General features: G+C 36.1%; 1 long non-coding RNA gene across 1 annotated transcript; it reads right to left on the reverse strand.

Annotated features, from left to right (window-relative positions):
* Positions 1–8061: 8061 nt before the first annotated feature.
* Positions 8062–13055, reverse strand: LOC122199420. Its single transcript, XR_006193503.1, has 3 exons — positions 12934–13055; positions 11562–11593; positions 8062–8182 (listed from the first exon to the last, which is right to left on the reverse strand). It is a non-coding gene; the product is annotated as an uncharacterized LOC122199420 (long non-coding RNA).
* Positions 13056–13567: the final 512 nt, after the last annotated feature.

A 13567-nucleotide genomic window follows, 5' to 3' on the forward strand; every position in this document is an offset into this window, starting at 1 on the left:
CTTACCTAAGAAAATACTCCCTTTACATTTCTAACAACAGTTTTGATGGATAGGAACAAGAAGCATTTGCACTATAATTTTTCAGTGCATTATAATAAAGTGAATGTTTTCTAAATGTCATAGTTTAAATTTCATGGGGCGTGAAATCTCCTTTGAAATGAAATTTAAAGCCTTTTTCAAATAAGAAGACTAATCTTACAGTCAAAAACACTTTATATTCCAAGACATTATTAACCTTGGAGTACTGCTTGCAAGACGATAATACCTTCTGACATATTAAGATTAAATTTGTCTTTATATAATTATGTTAAAGAATACATTTAAAATAGATCGGATTGTGAGAGAAATGGTAAGTGTGTGCAATAGTAGGATTTCCATTTACTAATAATAAATTTAACTATCATCATTTATACGGTAATGTTAACACATATTTGAGTAGATCACCTCTAAGGAAAACTATTTTGGGGTTAATCGTGGTGCTTAATGTCAAAAATGGCAACACTGAATGATAATCTAAAAAAGAGTTGACATTACTTCCCATACTACTTATAAATATGAAAAAGCACATAATTATTTTTATTGATAAATTGCAAATGATTTTCATACAATCGAGAGCTATTTTAGTGCATCCCAAAATATTTTAAAACATGGTTTAAAAATACATTAGTGTAATTTGAACAGCTAGTTTTCACAGTTTGTTTTTAATGACAACTGGATATACCTGAAATTTTTGCAAGAAGAATGCATGGTGACTGGCCACTTTCCTGAGACTAGGCTCTCAATGCCAAAAACCATTTCAAATATAAAAGACAGTGATGTGATCATGTTTTTATCTGCTTCATGTCCTTGAAATCTTTTTTTTTTTTTTTCTGGTTTTTGTTTTTTTTTTTTTTTTTTTAATATATGAAATTTACTGTCAAATTGGTTTCCATACAACACCCAGTGCTCATCCCAAAAGGTGCCCTCCTCAATACCCATCACCCACCCTGCCCTCCCTCCCACCCCCCATCAACCCTCAGTTTGTTCTCAGTTTTTAACAGTCTCTAATGCTTTGACTCTCTCCCACTCTAACCTCTTTTTTTTTTTTTTTTTTTCCTTCCCCTCCCCCATGGGTTTCTGTTATGTTTCTCAGGATCCACATAACAGTGAAACCATATGGTATCTGTCTTTCTCTGTATGGCTTATTTCACTTAGCATCACACTCTCCAGTTCCATCCATGTTGCTACAAAAGGCCATATTTCATTTTTTCTCATTGCCACGTAGTATTCCATTGTGTATATAAACCACAATTTCTTTATCCATTCATCAGTTGATGGACATTTAGGCTCTTTCCATAATTTGGCTATTGTTGAGAGTGCCGCTATAAACATTGGGGTACAGGTGCCCCTATGCATCAGTACTCCTGTATCCCTTGGATAAATTCCTAGCAGTGCTATTGCTGGGTCATAGGGTAGGTCTATTTTTAATTTTCTGAGGAACCTCCACACTGCTTTCCAGAGCGGCTGCACCAATTTGCATTCCCACCAACAGTGCAAGAGGGTTCCTGTTTCTCCACATCCTCTCCAGCATCTATAGTCTCCTGATTTCTTCATTTTGGCCACTCTGACTGGCGTGAGGTGGTATCTGAGTGTGGTTTTGATTTGTATTTCCCTGATATGTCCTTGAAATCTTAAAGACAATATAAAGTATTATGTATCTTTTACAATTTTTATTCCTTGATAATAAGACTAATAGCAATTTCAATTTTCATGAAACTAATGTTTTAAAACACAACCATAGATAAAAAATTCGTTGAAAAAAAGTAGTAAGGACTGGCCCGTCAACTTCATACTCAGCATCTTCTGAAAACTCAGCCTTTTTTAGGGTAATAAATATTCCTTGCTGCCTACTGACTTCCACCCCTCTCATGGCTTTTTCACCCTACCTGGTCTTCTAGGCACCTGACAATTACCAATTCTTCTGGGCCTTTGGCCCCACCTGCTGGTTGGTTATGAGAGTTCATGACCCGATTCTCCTAATTTCTCAGAAATCTATGCTCAGGCACAGCTTCCTTCACTTTGTTTCTGTTTGTTTGATACATGTTGTACTAAATTTCGTGAATTTCAACACAGTCAATGTTTACTCCCTGCAAATTCCTTGTGTTTTTCCTCTTGCTTTCCCTATGCTTCATCCACGCCTCATGAAATCTCTTTTCTTTTTAGCCATTGATCTTATCATGAATTTCTCCTTGTCTCTCAATCTCTCCAATTTTCGCCTGAGAACAAAAACAGCATGGCTGATGAAACATAATATTAATATTACTAACAACCTGAATCAAGAAATAGAAAAACCATACAGCATATTTTAAGCCCTCCAAGGAATTGAAAAAATCCCCCTCTTTCCTCACAAAACTGTCCAACTGCCTCTTCTAGAGAAGCTGATATTCCTCAACACTAGGATTCAAATGGCAAATATATCTTTTGTTTTTCCATGCTGTAAGGAGTGTGTATGTGTGTGTGTGTGAGTGTGTGTGTGTGTGAACTAGCTTTATTCTCTTAATATTCAAAGCATAACTTTTATTAGAAAACAGTTAAGTTATAGTAAACCAACTTATATAAACTGTGTTTATATTGGATACTGCTTATATTAAAGCCTTTTATCTTTATTCACAGTTTAATTTTTCCCCAGTAAGAGAACATTTTGTATAATACTCCAAGCACATGGACACAAGTAGCAATTGGCAATAAAAACATTTATGCTAACTTACTTCCCCCAAAGAGCTACTTTCACACTTTTAATGGTTTATTATGTATTAAAAGTATTGATCATTACCAGAAGAATTAACACTGTTTCATGGGCCACCTTTGTTCAGGTCCAATAAGACCCACGAACAAAAGGGATTTGTATCTTTAAAACAAGTTTATATAATTGGCAACTGCACTTAAGGCTACCATTATTACAATGTCATTCCAATTTTAATCACTTGAAAAGTGAACTTTATGTCCAACTAAATCCTTGAAATGAAGCACAAACTCTTGACTTTAATTATCTAAACTTAAGTGAGCATTCTCAATTTTGTTGTTTAGGAATGCTTCATAGAGCATTATTTGAGATGGAATCCTATTAGGATTCCCAAATAATGGCTAAAATAACTAAGCATCCTGGACTGGAAAGGAATCAGCTGAGGTACTTGTTCTCCTATTTAAGTTTCTGGCACAGGGAAGAATGTTTTACAGGATGCTCTGCTTTACATCATTTGTTCTAATAGAAGGATCCCTGAACTCAGACGGAGAAGATTTGAGCTGCTTATTGTTTGGCGGGTTTGTTCAGCATTTTACAGTTTATGAAGTGCTTTAATATTTTTTATTTCATTAAATGTATTTCTGAGTTCAGCCTCTCTAATAGACTTGACTACATTTATAAAACTTTTCTATTTCAGTCTCCAAATCCATAAATCCATAAACCAGGATAATGAAGAAATGTTTCTGATTCTAAAAAGAATACAAATTTGCACTGTGTGGGGAGCTATTTTTACTTGTTGTTTGTCCTACTCAGACATATTGCCTCATAGTATTGATGTAGAAAATAGTTTTGTATAAAATAAAAATTGCTCAATATAGAGAAATGGATATCCAGTAGGCTGAAACAGTTACTATTTTTAAATTGTACATTCTGGAACCTTATTATGTATTATGTAGAGTTTTAGCCAAAAATATATTTGCAGGAAGAATTATCACTGTCATCAAATAATGTCACTCCAAAATTGTTACAATAATTGTTTGTTTCTCCATTAGCCATATAGTTATATAAAACTTTGATAGAAGATGTTAATGTGGCACTATTTGAGAGCCATGATATACTTAGAGTTCTATTTATAAATGTTGAAACATACAGCACAAAGTTAATATTTGACAGCCATTTGAAAGCATATCACGGAAAACACTGACTTTTGTTTTAAATAAAGATAAGCTGATTTTAATATTTGCAACATGTTATAGGACTCAGATGGAACAGTAGAAAAGTTATTATAGTCACTTGAATGCTTCAGAAAATGTACAAAGCTCTATTACATTTACTAGCTCTTGAAAAATACCATTGAGACATGACCTGTAGTGACATGTCTCCACCACATATTTGTCACTCATATGCTTTATGCTCAGCTAAATTTAAAAGTGAAATATGTCATTGGAGCATAAAGACTCTGAGTCAGACTTTTAAACTATGAACCATTCAAGGTGAGCTGGTTTTATTTTCCAGGGCATCTGCCCTGCAAAATCAAATAGAAATAATTCTCTTTATCACTGCCTACCAAATAGTAAATGGCTCTTCTAATGGAATTAGCATATTACTATTGATACAGATTATAAAACTTGAATTAGTTACTTGGGTTACTATGAAAAAAAAAAAAAAAAAACATAGATAGGGTGGCTTCAACAACAGACATTTATTTCTCGGTTCTGGAGACTGGAAGTCCAAGATCAAGGTGCCGGCTGATTCCATTCTTGGTGAGGTCTCCCTTCCTGACTCCTGACTCCTTACTGCGTCATCTCACAGAGGAGAGACAAACAGAAAGATAGATAATGAGAGAGTTCACCCTCATGACCTAATTACTTCCCAAGATTCCATCTCCAAATATCATCACATTGGGAGTTAAAGCTTTAACACATGAATTTTAGGGGTGGTACAGTTCAGTTCATAGCAAAGCTGGTTCTCAATTGTGGCACCTCACCCACAGGATTGGTAGAATTCATTAACGGTTGTAGCAGTCTCTCCACCCCTAACTAGCCCTTGTCCAAAATGGGTATGTTAGGTCTTTAAGACAATTATTTTTTTTCATTTTCATTACAGCCATTAAAGAAAAAATAAAATATTAATAGGGCCTTCTTAAAAAATTACTAAATGCTTGTAACATAGGTTCTCTATCTGAAAACAGAGAAAGCTGTTCCATTAATACTTAAGCCTCTTTATCCCATGAATAGTGTAGAAACCAAACAGGATGTCAAGAACACATCTCTAAATGTTCTGCTTAATATGATATCTATTTTAGGCTCCTGAAAATATACATACTAATTAATGGAACCAAGTAATAGACTTAGGATATATTTAAAAGCCTATGACAGCCAAATGTGATTGGGACCTCATTAAGATTAAGATTATGCATTGATGACTGTAATAAATGCTCTCATTGGCAATGGCATGAAATTTCGGTTCTCCTGGAAGGAGCATACACTTCTAAGGAATTACTTGGGTAACATCACTTTCCACAAAGTAATTACCTTTTTATGTTTTGACATGGGTGACACGTGTTAATGGCAAAGTCTTAAGGTGTTACAAATGCATAAATCACTGTCAGATACTCTCAATTACATAACACGGGGTATTTTTATACTAACACCATCATCAAAAAAGTACTTAAGTTACTCTAAGAGAATTGCATAAATGCCTTTAGCAAGGAGGATTTCCATATTGAAAACAATAACACATTTGTGAATATACAGAGAAAAGACCTAAGAACTGCATAAAATAAGGTACAAAATCAGAAGGATGTTGAAGAGTCTGGCAGAGGTAAGTGTGTTTTGAAACAGAGTGACATGTTTTTGTTGGTGAGGTGAAATTCAATGGTGGTGAAAAGCTATCTTTAGTCCTACAGATATGAGTATGATATCTCAGGTGAATGCTAGTGTATTGAGTTCATGTTCTGTACTGACCTTATCCACCGATGTGTAGGACCAGAAAATAGAATGGCTTATACACACTAATGACTGGAAACATGCTGCAAGTACTAAAATATGTACGTTGAATTTGAAACATGCTATTATTACGAGAAGAGGATTACTTTCCTAATTATATTTTAATATGAGTTGGCATTTCCAGAACACAGAGTGTGTATTGAAAAGGAAGATGTTTTAGATATATGCTAATGCCATCCAAATATGAGAGACACATGGGATTTGGTCTGTCGCCACACACACACACACACACACACACACACACAGAATTTTATTTGAATCTGCTCCCCTTTCACAAGGACTTTTCTTTCAGAATGCATTTATGCCTTCCCTTTGAAACTACTTGCTCTAAACTCCATCTATAGCAAACTTGTCAGTAGGACTGTCGAAGGAAGCAGTCAAATTCAGTATACAACTGTTTTCCATATGATTAACCACCATTTTCCTCTCCCATCACAGAGAAGTAGATTGCCAAAATTGAACCTTTGTTATTTGTGATCCGGTCGTGGAAGTGGAAGCTTAATTCTCTGATGAACTGTGCCCACAAGTTTGAAGGGGCACCAAAGTCTGTGGGTGGGCAGGGAGTCAGCACTGAGCAGAGGTGCAAGATAGATGGGAAAATGAAAAATTTTAAATACAGATGAGAGAATAGGAAGAAAAAGAAACCAGAAAGTAAGGCTCTGAAGAGGAAAGAAGACGAAAGCAAAAGAAGCAGAAGTGTGTATTTTGCACCTTGTGAAGCATTCTGTGTGTGCGGTATAGGGTGGAACAAAGAGCTTTCACAGTCTCCACAGAATGTTCAGATGGAGTATGTGTTTCTAAAAGAAAGCTCATAAAAAGTGCCTTCACTGCAAAATTCTGCAGCAACAACAAACAACAATGGTTACTGCCGTCTGAGTGCTGACTGTATCATAGATCCTGGAGGCGTATACAGACATGTTTTCCAGTTTCCAATCTTTAAAACCAAACCCTAAGGTGGTTATTTATGCTTACTTCAGCTGGAGACAAAAAGGATCAGAGCATTTCAGTGACTTGCCAAAAGCATCAGAGCTCTTAAGTGGAAAAGTCCAAGACTCCCCTTTTGCTACCATACCATTTTGACAGATTTATTTGTAATATTCTACCTTTGCATTATTTCTGATACAATAAGGCAGCATTTGAGTATAGTTGTATTTAGGGCACAGACCCTCAGTGAAAGTGTTTCTGATTGATATCATTGCTTAATCAACATAAGATAGTAGGGCCCACTTTGGGGGATCTGCTTTTCTTTCTCTCTATTCAAGGAAGACTGGTAAGGGCAAATGTGTACAGTTCCAGACTCTCTAAGCCACAGTGATTGATGCAGAGATGGCCATGTGGCCCAGCATGGTTCAAACAAGTGGTTTTTCCTATTATTTTTCTAATGGGAACAGGTGGTAGGGGGCTGTTGATTATGAGACTGTAAAGTCTGGAGTTGTCTGGTTAAGTGTCTGTGACTTAACCAAGAAGAATATGTTCTTCAGGCACTAGATGAGATATGGAAAGAGCCAGATTCCTGGCAGCATTTGGACCTCTAATTCCAAGCATCTCTCTATCTAAGGATGCCCTTCTCAGAATTTTTCCCATCAATAGTTTATTTATTTTCCCTGTTAGCAATAGTGATTTTAAGACACTTAAGAAGAATGCTGGCTTAAATATAAGTGAACTCCTGATTTAAAACCAATACAACTTTTTAAATGGCAATATATATATTATATATATATATATATATAATTATATATATATATATATATAATTATATATATATATATATAATATATATATTATATATATATATAATTTTACTGCATAGGAAATTGATGTTTGCTTAGAACATAAAAATATATTTTTTAAAATGACTATCTTGCTTTCCATAGGAAAAAATGGGTGATATATGTTATGAAAGTAATAAAGCAAGAAAGGAAACAAGGAGGAAGAAAGGAAGATCCAAATTGTGCAAATAAAATAGCATTAATGTGAATTCTGTCTTTTATAATGCGATGAGAAAACATCGAATATCAGTTCTAAATTTTTGATTGGTGGAAATAAATTCTGATAGCCCCGACCCACAAGGTGGATAAAAGGATATGCATTCAAATCTGCCATCTTGCTTTATTCTAGATGAGGGTAAGTTTGCTCAAAGGAGTAGCAGAGTTCTGCAGTACTCTCAAGATTGAATTCTGTTCACATCTTTCCTTGGCCCTTCAGTCAGTGAGGTCGTCTTTGGCTGGATCTGCACATTGATAATGATATATTATCATGAAAAAGACCAGGAATCCACATTGCATTTATGATAAACTCCCACCTGTTTTTATTTGACCTCCCCACCATGTTGTTCACCCTCAATTCACATTCTTCAGCAAATCCAAGGACACCAAGGAAATGAGTTGAAAATCACTGACCAGGAAGACAGGTGGTGTGTCTACGATAGCACTTGACACAGAAGATTGAATTTCTAAAATAAAATAAAATAAAATAAAATAAAATAAAATAAAATAAAATATCAAGAAAGAATAAATATAGAGTAAGTAATAGTTCTGTTGTATGCAAAGCCTAAGTGTTTCCTTAAAGACAATTTATATACTAAAAAGATGAGGTCTCTGGAATAGGTGTGGACTGTCAAGTATTGTGCAGTATGATTCTATTACCTTTGGTATTGTGAGCTGCCCGTTGCAAAAGGCATGAGGAATTTGAGAAATGTATTTGGAGTATTAGAATTAATATTGATGGCCATTTAAAAAGTTTAAATTAAATATATCATATTCAAATTGTGCTTTGCCACATTTATTATTCTTTTAGAGTTTTTTACATGTTTATTTATTTTTGAGAGAGAGTGAGACACAGTGCAAGCAGGGGAGAGGCAGAGAGAGAGGAACACACAGGATCCAAAGCAGGCGTCAGGCTCTGAGCTGTCAGCCCAGAGACCAAAATGGGAGGACCCACGGACTGGGAGATCACGACCTGAGCTGAAGTCACTCAACTGACTGAGACACCCAGGCGCCCCTGTTTTGCCACATTTATTTTGAAATGTAAAGTTTGTTCTAATTACTTAGTGTAATATTTCTTTTACACTACGTCAATTTATATGAATAATTACATTTTCATATAAGACTAGATTATTGCCATGTAGCATTAACATCTACTCAGAAGTCAGCAAGAAAATAATTTGTTCAAGAAAAATACCAATATTTGTAAATTGCTTTTAAAAAAAGTTGATCCTTCAGAGGACATTTTTGCTTTCCTATAAGCTTTCTCTTTATAGATTATAAAGAAATTAAATTATTAAAAAAGAAATTGAATTATTATTATGAATAAAGATTGGTGAGGGAAGTGGTTGTACCAACGTTATTTAAATTAACTACTATTAGTTTGATTATATTATTATGATTATATTATTATGATTACCAGGATCTTTCTTTTGTGAGAGGAAATAAGATTATTTTGAACAGGTTTTTCCCAGAAGAATAAACACAAATTGTCAATAAACATATAAATCTATGCTTATCCTCACAAATAAAGGAACCCAAATTAAAATGAAATAGTGCTTCCAATGTAATATTAAGAAAATTTTAATGAAATTAAACCATCTAAGTGCAATAGGCAATTAAGTATAAAACACTCATTTATTTATTCAATAAATATATATTGAGTATATACTATATATTAGGCATTCTGTACCCTAGGGAAGTAATAACAAATCATACAAGTCCCTGCCCCCATAAATCCTACATTCTAAAAGAGAAGACTAATCACAAACAGGTAAACAAATAAATGATACAAATTTGGAAAGTTTTAAGTTCTATGAAGAAAATAAGGAATAGAGAGCAGTTAAAAGGCCAAGTAGTCAATGAGATGTGTCTCTTAGATAAGAAAGGAGAAAACACCGAAGGAAAGACATGAATGATGATGATGGACCAGCCATAAAAATACCTGGGATAGGTCATTGTAGGCAGAGGAGAAACAAAGATAAAGGTTTGGAGGAAAGAATAGGAATGGCATAACCATGAAGCAAAAAGATGACTAGTGCGACTACGTTCAATGAGCAAAGAGAGTAGTAGGAAACATTAAGATGTAGAGGCAGGGACCAGATTGCTTATGGCCTTCTGGACCATAAAAGGACTTCAGATACTATCCTATATAAAATGAGAGGTCTTTGGATGCTTTTTATTGGGAGATTTATATGATCTGATGTGCATTTTTAAAAAGCACTTTTACATCTATGTGGAGACTGGACTGTAAAGGGGTGTGAGTGGAAGCTACGTGATCAGTGAGGAAGGCATTGTTCAAGGCTTCATGATGGGTGATAGTGGCTTAGATTAGGGTGGTAGAAGTGGAAGCTGTGGGAAGTAGCCAGATTTGAGTTATATTCTAATGTTTGAATTTGTAGCATGTGTGATGGATTAAATGTAAGTGGTGAGGGGAAAAGATCAGAATGACTCCTAGATCTCGGCCTTTGTAACTAGGTAAATGGTAGTTACTTAAGATGGAAAATACTGAGTGGTGAGAAAAGAGGGGGAGCAGAACCAAGAGTTCCATTGTGAATTTATTAGGTTGAGACATTGGGGAGCAATGTTAGACATTAGAGTGGAAATTTTAGGGAGACAGATATAGAAGGTTGAAGTTCAACTAAAGAATTGGGGCTAGTGATAAAATGGGGGGGTATCAAATTATATATGATATTTAAAATCATGGAGCTGGAAGGAATCGTAAGAGATAATACAGAAAAGAAAAAGATCTAGGATTGAGTCTGAGAATACTTCAATATTTAAGGGGCAGAAAGAGGAGGTACCTGTAAATGATGGGAAGTAAAAAGTACCAAAGTGAAAAAACAAAAACAACATGTTTAAAGTCCAAAGTAAGAAAATATTCCCATGTACTATAATTATGAAAGAGGACTTCTTTGTAGTAGAAAATTTTGAGCGATGGGTGGAATTTGGAATTCCTATCACTCTGGTCTCAGATATTTATAAGGGCAAGTATTAACCACCATACTTTTTGGTCAAGTATGGTGGGAGATTTATGATTCTTTGTAAAAAAGTCATTTTCATTTCTTACATGGTATCCAAAGTGCATTTGGATCAAGAAATGTGAGTGATCAAGAAATGATCAAGAGTGATCAAGAAATGGGTCATTCTTTGGGGTAGGCGTTACATAAATTCAGATTCACTTGAAGTTTTTTTGAATTTTTTAACATTCCTCAAAGATGATAAGAAAGTGCTCTTATTCATTTCATGCCTTTCCATCACATTTTAATCTTCTCATATGCCATAGTGTCTGAAGGAAGTTTTTAGAAGTCTTCTGGAGTCAGGTTAAAAGAAGACTTTTAATCTGATACTAGACATCAGGCTCCGACTTCCATTTATGTTCAGGGTAGAGTGGTCCTGAGGTTTTCAGCACCATGAAGAAAAAAGCAGGTAAAATCAGCCTCATGTGTTGATGGAGCAGGGAAGCCCAAGACAGAGAATTCGAGAATAGCAAAAATTCACACTACACACATACACACCCCCCCCCCCACACACACACACACTCCTGTCTCTGTATCAATATTTGCCCAATAGTCACAAAAACTTTTAGACTCCACCTTGTCAGTGAAAGCTTTCTTTCTAAAGCACCAATAGCTCTAGATTAAAATGCGATGAGAAGTAAAATGAACACAGGCAAAACCATACAACCACAAAATCCATTGAAGGCAAAGATGCTGATACAATACTCTGTGGTGAACAATTGACAGGTTTAATTCAATGTTGTCATATTATTTCATAATTGTTTTGTGTCTTTCTCTAATTAAAAATCCTCATTTTTCCAAATGATATTGACATACCAACATGTCTTACCTGAAACAGAAGGAAAAAGTCCTCGGAATAGCCTAAATAGATAAACATATTTCATTACAAATACAAACGCAACCACTTCATTGGCCAAAACCAAACAACAACAAAAAACCCTCTTACCCAATGGTTAGACAAGCTATTGTCCATGGGCCAAATCTAGCCCACCAGCTATTGTTGTAGATGAAATTTTATTGGCTATTTATTTATGTGTGGTCTATGACTATTTTCATGCTACTGTGGTTGGGCTGAGTAGTTACAAGGGAGAATGTATGACATCAGAACCTAAAATATTTACCACCTGACTCTTTACAGAAACACAACACCAACCCCTATCTTAGAACTTCTCTTAGCATCTATATACTTCTATTTTACATACAGCTCTAACGAGTGGTATTATTTATTCTCCCAGGTTGAATCAGTAAAAGGGAAGTGAACAAACATTTGTAAATGGAAGCATTAACCTTTCTTCTTCCCCTCTTCCATGGCAGACACTGAGTATAATAACGGCCCTTGGCTAAGAGCTTAATTGAGTTCTCACTAGAACAATTACTTCAAACTTTCAGTTTTGAAACTAAGGAAGCTCTAAAGAAGAATGTGGATTCCTTTCTAAATCTCGGAATACTTAAAAGAATATCCATGGCAATTAGGACAAGTGCTAAACACTATCACACGTGATAAGGTAACTGACTGACTCTATGTAAAGGCCAGTACCTGGAAAACATTTGTTTTTCTCAATATAGATTTAGCCTACTGTTTATGTTAATTAGTTTTATTCTTGGCACATCTGTGTGAATGTGTCAAACAATTCTGATCTTTACTCTTTGAAAATGTGAGAACAGAAACTGACAAGCTGAAGTTGATGAAGGTGGATACAAAGCAAGAAAGACCTGATCTGATTAGAATGCACAGGTCACAGTGGCCCTTGTCCCTGGTCTGTTCTGTGGACCTCTGGATGTTTACAGACAGCATTAATGATCTGGCTAAAGGCTCATGGAATTAACCCAGTTTGAGTGATCGCCTGGAGAAATATATAATGAGAAGAAGGAACTGGATCCTTCAGTAAATTCACTGGTTAACTAATCTTGAACACCATGAAGGATGGGTGGGGATCTCCCCCGGCTCCCCCCCCCAAAAAAGGAATATCTTTGATAGCCCAAAACAGGAAAAGGGGAAAAAGGAGTGAGCATAAAAATTAGGAATTTGCCTCTGACTTCTTAGGTGTTTTTGCTTTCCAATCTGGAAAAATCATATTTCATGCACAGCTTTAACTATTTCTTTTCTTTGTTGCTTAGTAATAAATATGAAAGACTTTTAAGTACAAAATGATTACCCGTGTTTTCAATGGCAGGGTACGGTTTATTCCCTTCAGGATTACCTGAAGATATGAGGCTGCTGTGCCGTTCATAAGACAGAGACATCTTTTGTTAACCTGCCCGTCCTTTCTCCGCGAGATTTGCACGGAGCCTTGCTGAGCAACTACTAAAGGACCCTCAGCTGGTGGCTGTGGTAAATGCCGCTGGGAACTTCTGCGCATGCGCAGCACCCTGTCCCATGAGCACCCCCGCGGGCTTGGCCTGATCTCCGCTTCTGAAAAACTCCTGAGGAGATTGAAAAGGAGGAAGCCGGCCACAGCTGAAAAGGCCAAGACTAAGGAGGGATTTCAGGGTGAATGGACTGCCCTTCCTCCCAAGTTTTGCTGTTGAGCCCGAGGTCACAGACGCGTCTGAAGGCGCACAGGTGCCCTCCATGCCTGTGATGTGGCTCCTTACGGAAGAAGGGAGCAGGAGCGTGCCGCCGGATGCCGAAGACCCGCCTGCAGCTCCCCCTGCTCTAGCTACCGAATGGGTAAGAACCACCACGGAGTGTGGTCTCAAGCTGTCCTTCCACAATTAAACAAAAACTGGAAATACGGTTGACAGAAAATATTCAGGTCCTAAAAGTTGTGTCCGTGTACCTGCCAGTCCTTATCCAGCCCCAACAGTGCTTGGCCCTGGTCTCACAGGGCTACA

This window comes from Panthera leo, chromosome A1, assembly GCF_018350215.1.
Source record: "Panthera leo isolate Ple1 chromosome A1, P.leo_Ple1_pat1.1, whole genome shotgun sequence".
In the NCBI taxonomy this organism is placed as follows: Eukaryota; Metazoa; Chordata; class Mammalia; order Carnivora; family Felidae; genus Panthera; species Panthera leo.